The sequence below is a fragment of the Pituophis catenifer genome, unplaced genomic scaffold (assembly GCF_029215685.1).
Source record: "Pituophis catenifer annectens isolate HBS135680 unplaced genomic scaffold, rPitCat1.0.hap2 SCAF_3, whole genome shotgun sequence".
Lineage (NCBI taxonomy): Eukaryota > Metazoa > Chordata > Lepidosauria > Squamata > Colubridae > Pituophis > Pituophis catenifer.
The window spans coordinates 75,040,668-75,046,487 of NW_027256883.1; the positions used below are offsets into that span (position 1 = coordinate 75,040,668).

Sequence of the window (5,820 nt, forward strand, 5' to 3'; positions counted from 1 at the left end):
AAGATACATTACATTCAGTTGGAGTTACTTCTGAATAGACTTCTATGGGATTGCCCTATTAATCTGGAAGAAATGGGGGGATTTTGCCCCAAGGCATGTTGGTTGTATCCCCTGGTTTTGAGCAGCCACTGATTTTCCATCACATTTTTTTCAAAATTGTTGAATGAATGGAGAAAAGCCCTCCTCTTCTCCCTCCCTTGTAGGTATTTATTCCAGGGCAAACAGTGTGAAGAAGAAACTAGTTGAGGGACACAACTATTGAAACTGTAGGTCGCAGTGTTATCAGATGGCCTAGCATTTGCTTGGGAAATCCAACTGGAGATACCTTCATTTGGGAAAGGTACTTCATAATTCCCCCGATTCAAGTTGCTTCTGGAATCCATCTCTGTGTCATAAGTAAACGGCATTCTTGAAGCTTCTTCTGCTCCAGAGTTGCAAAGTAAGTTTTCTGGATTTGAATTTGGATCCATATTACTTGATAATAACTCCTCCTGGGAATTTGTAGCATTCATTTGGCCATCAGATATATTGCTTTCTGGAGGTTGGTTTACATTCTCATTCTTTTCTCTTCCTGGATTTTTTTCACTGCATAGAAGAAAATCAGAAGAAATATCTTCTTCATAGTCAGCTTCAGAACGGATGGCATTTGCCAGAATCTGTATCAAATAACTGCATGCCAGCCTAAAATGTAGAGAAGAGACAGATGGGGAAGCGGCTGCAGCTTCAGCCCCCAAATCCCTAGTTTCAATAGACTCCACATTATATTTGAATTCTTGAAATAGAGCCTTTAACATCCTTTCTGCAGCCTGTCTAATCTGTATCCTTTCTCCTCTATGCCACTCTAAAAGAAGGGCAATGGTTGAAGGTGAAGGTGACTCACAACCGCCCATGGTTTCTCTTTGAGGTAATTCTTTCTGGGTCTGAGGTCGGCTTATTTGATTTTGAGGCATCAACTTTCCCAGAGATAGCTGTTCTGGTCCTGGACCCTTACCATCTTCTCTTGTCAGCAGCTGTAAAGCAAAATCTTCAAAATTAGATTGAGAAGTGGTATCAATGGAATCATTTTCTTGTTGTCGATTATTTACCTCAGAATCTGGAGGAGAGATAGAGTTTCCCTGCTGTTGGATGGGATTCTTCATTTCCACATGCTTTGTGGTATAGCAGGATGGCTGTTGTGAGGTACTACAGATACTTTCTGCATCTGTAGAAGGCAGCCTTACATCTTCAGAAGCCAGGTTGCAATTTGGCAATCCATTCTGGTTTTCCAGACCTTGGCACCGGTTGTCAAAACTTTCATCTTCTGGAGGAATCTCCTTTTCGCTCTGAACTTCAAGTGCTTCACCCTCTATAATTGATTTGTTCCCAGGTGGAATATTAGAAGACAGATTTTCCTCAGTGCTAAGCTGAGAAATAGTAGACATGAGAATTTGAGTCAGATGGGTCTTCGTAGGGTCAACATCTTGTTTAGAAGTGGGGAAGGGGAAATTTTCCTTTGCTCTGAGAAGCTCATTTGCCAAAGTCTTCTCTGTAGCTTCCTGAACTGCAAACAGAGGGGAAATTGTGAAAATAACGTTAAGAAACATGAGACAGATTAAGAAATGCATGTTTAGTTTTAAAATATTGCTCCAAGCATGAACTAATTTTTTTTAAAAAAAAACAGACTAAGGTTTCAAGTTGCCTTGTACTTTTATTATCTTTGTTGCATTTTCTGTGCGTTGGTGGGCATTTCAACTGCTTTGAAGTTCACTGATTGCAGATTTTTCTAACTAAGTGCCCTTTAGATATATTGGACTATAGCGCCTTCCCATAATCCCCAGATAGAAAAGTACTTTTCGGTGAAATTTAGAAAGTCTACAAGAGTAAAGTAAAAGTGTCGAGTAGGAAAAGAAAAAGAAATATAAAGAAAAATGCATGAAGTTGCTGGATTGAAGGAAAGTCATTACATTAGGACAATATAATGTTGCATAGTTGCCCAATGCAGGGATTTGTATTGCAGTTCCTGGTTCAACAATATTATTTTTTAAATCAGCATAATTCAATTCTAGAAATTCCAAGAACCTGTTGCAATTCCAGAATATATAATGATCATGCAGAAATCTTCCTGCCTCAGTATTGAACTTTATGAATAGTCTGAGATGATACCATTCAACTTCTGAATGTGCATGTTTCACAGAGCAACTAGATATGTGCAAAGATGACATCCGTCTGTTTTACACTATTTAATAGTTGCTTGTCAATACAACTATGTACCTATGCACATATAAAGACATACAAGAGACACAGCCATGAAGCAAAAATATGATCTCTTACACACCAGGCATAGGGTGGTCTTGCTCACTGACTTCTGAAGTACTGTGGCCTGTTGGCTCTTCGGAATCTGTTTCTGTCTTAATGTTGTCTTTATTTTGATTGGACATCTAAAAATAATAACAATATTGTTGTCAATAATAATAACAAATAAGTTTTTATTCTACCTGTGGGGATCAGTGCAAAATTACATCTCTATAACTACATTTTTTTAAAAAAAAATATTTTTTAATATATTGCACTTGATCTTAGCCAAAAGGCCAAGAAGTGATTATTATGAAATATTATTATTATATTTCAATATATAATTTTCGGTAGAGGCTCAACTAGATTATCTTTGCCATCAACAGTCACTCACTTCTTTGTCATCACATTTTTCCAAACTCTGTGCAAACTTCGTGATTCCCCTCTTTTATCCAAGCATCAGTTCACATGTATGTCACTAGAGAGAATTGTATGCACACAGGTTTCCACAATTCAGCTCCCTAAAACAGCAGGTTAATCTAACCTTTAGGATCTACCACATCTGGTACAGTGGTGGGATTCAGCCAGTTCGCACCACTTCGGGAGAACCGGTTGTTAACTTTCTGAACAGTTTGGCAAACTGGTTGTTGGAAGAAATCATTAGGTCAGAGAACCGGTTGTTAAATTACTTGAATCCCACAACTGATCTGGTATATTATTCATTTTTTAAAAACATTCAGCTGATTGTGTGACATACAAATAAACTGTTTTCATGTGTCTAATGGGAGAATTTTGTAAAACATAAAGGATATCAGAAGCACTATTTCTTTGATATATTGTAGTATGAATCTATGTATAAACCCTGAATACAGCTTGCTGAGTTATTTTCTTACAATACATGAGTTTTCAAAAAGAAAATCAATCAATGCAGAGGGCCAAATAAAAAAAACTGAATCAAATCTCACCTCCAAATCTTCAAAGAAATTAAAACTTTTGACTTCAATAAGCAAACCTAAAATAGTATTTCAATATGCAAATTATTTCAGTAAAACGTAGGATCTATGTAATTTAAGATTATTTCAGAAAAGAATACTTGGATAAAAATCCAGAAATATTTAAGCATAATTGCATCCCTCTGAAATCTATGGTACTATTAAATTATATGTAGCATGAGTTTCTCTAAAGTTACATGGAAGATGGGTCAGAACTGCAGTCATAATAGTAGCTATATAGCATTTACACATGCATTGGTCAGAGCTAAAACTAAACTTATCATCCTATTAACACTTTCTCAAGATGTACAGATAATTTCTCAGTAAACTGGCTCACAACAAGGCAAGACTTCATCTCCAGCTTTAAGAAAATTGCCCAGAAATGTTCTTCAGATATATTTACCTTTCCTTCTACAATGAAGTTCCAAACTACTCATCCAAATCTGGTTGCCTGCTGTAGCCTAGTCTATATAAAGAGCCATTTCCATTTTCAATGTCATTTGAAATGTAGAGTTTTCCTTGTGTTTATTAAATAATTTACATGACACAAAATACAACCCAAATAATATTTGCCATCATCATTTCATTGGGTCTGTATTCAAGGCTATAATCTCAAAGATGTTTTCTTGAAAGTAAACAAATTTTTAATGTTAATTAATTCCTATTCTTGGGTGGAGTAAATCTAAGGTGGAGAAAGTAGGAAGTTGTTGTGAAATTACCAGCCAGGTAGGCTGAAAGGAGGAGTCAAACAGGGAAGTAGCCTTGAATCTTTGCACAGCTACAAGAGGCATAAGCCTAAACCACCACCACCCATAAATTCCATAGGATCTTATCTATTTATTCTCAAGGAAGAACACAGGACTAGGAAGATTCTTGTAATATAGGTAAAACACAATAAAGTAACTGACTTGAACCTTTTATGAATAGAACTGGTTGCTTGCACGTGACAGAACTAGAAATACTAATTTTAAGCAGAAACATACCAATCTTCTCAGGCTTCCTTCCAACATAAGTTATCAGACTTCTTTTTTTTTTTAATTTATAAACTTTATTAAAACACATATAAAACACATATAAAAACATTTACAAAACATACAATATATAAGTAAATTTCCCTTTTAAAGCAATATTTCATAGTGGTTCTTCAATTAATGCGGTTGTAATTATTCCCCTTATTCTTAGCCTAGTAGTTTTTTCTTTTCCCTTTTCACCCCCCCCACTCCTTTTCTTTTTTTCCCCCCCTTTAGGATTAGCCATTTAACAATCTTTATATTTGGATTACACCATTTTTTTTTGGATTTCCCTATTCCTGTTTATTTGCCCATGGGAAATTATTTATATACATATTTACATCTTTATTCTATCCTTTTTTTTATCTATGCATCTTTAGTAGAGGCGTTGTACCATTGGTACCATTTGTCCCATATTCTGTAGTACTCTGTCTCTTCTTTTTCTTTAATCTCTTTTGTTAGTCTATCCATTTCAGCGCACTGTGCGATTTTATCTATTAACTCTTCTTCCGTTGGGATTTTTTCCTGTTTCCAATTCTTTGCGTACGTTATCCGAGCTGCCGTTAGGATATGTATCATCAGGTATTTTATATCTTTAGGATATGTTTTTGTAAAGATTCCTAGCAGGAAAGTTTCTGGTTTCTTCTCTATTTGTAACTTTGTTATTTGTTCCAACCATTTCTTAATATTAGACCAAAATTTCTTTGCTGCTGGGCACGTCCACCATAGATTGTAAAAGGTACCCTGTGATTTTTTGCATTTCCAACATAATGAACTGTTTTTCGGATGAATTTTTGCCAACCTTGTGGGCAACATATGCCACCTATAAAACATCTTCAACTGGTTTTCCTTATATGCCACCGCTAATGTTAATTTTGTATTCATTTGCCATAATTCTTCCCACTTCTCCAAGTCTATTGTATGTTTAAAATTTTGCATCCATTTGATCATCATACTCTTCACTATTTCCTCCTCCATCTTGTATCGCAGTAAAAATTTATAAATTTTGCTAATTAATTTCTCTTCTGAGTCTAATATAATTTTATCTAGTTCTTGTTTCTCTCTGTAAATTTCATATGTTTTTATATGTTCCTTATGTTTAGATTGGATCTGTGTAAAAGTCCACCAGTCGACTTCTCTATTTAGGTCTATTTCCAATTGTTGTTTGGTTTTCAGTTTCCATTGATGATCAATTAAGTCTTTGTATCTAATTATGTTTTTAGGTTCTGTTAAATTTGGGTGTCTTATCGCTTCTGATGATGATAGCCAAATCGGAATTTTTGTATACTGTTTTTTTTTGCATTTTAGCCAAATTAGTAGTAATAATAATCACAATTATACCCAAAGAGGACATGGATCACCAATTAATTCAAAATTATAGACCGATATCCTTATTGAACACAGACTACAAAGTATTTGCAATAATTATAGCGGAAAGAATCAAAAAAGTACTGAATAATTATATTCATCTGGACCAAAATGGATTTCTGCTGGGCCGCCAAATTAAGAACAATATGAGAATAATAATAAATGCACTTGAATATTAT

General features: G+C 35.0%; 1 pseudogene; it reads right to left on the reverse strand.

The window, feature by feature from the left end:
* Nucleotides 1-2,477: 2,477 nt before the first annotated feature.
* On the reverse strand, nt 2,478-2,579 carry LOC139316049 (U2 spliceosomal RNA; annotated as a pseudogene).
* Between the last annotated feature and the right edge of the window lie 3,241 nt (nt 2,580-5,820).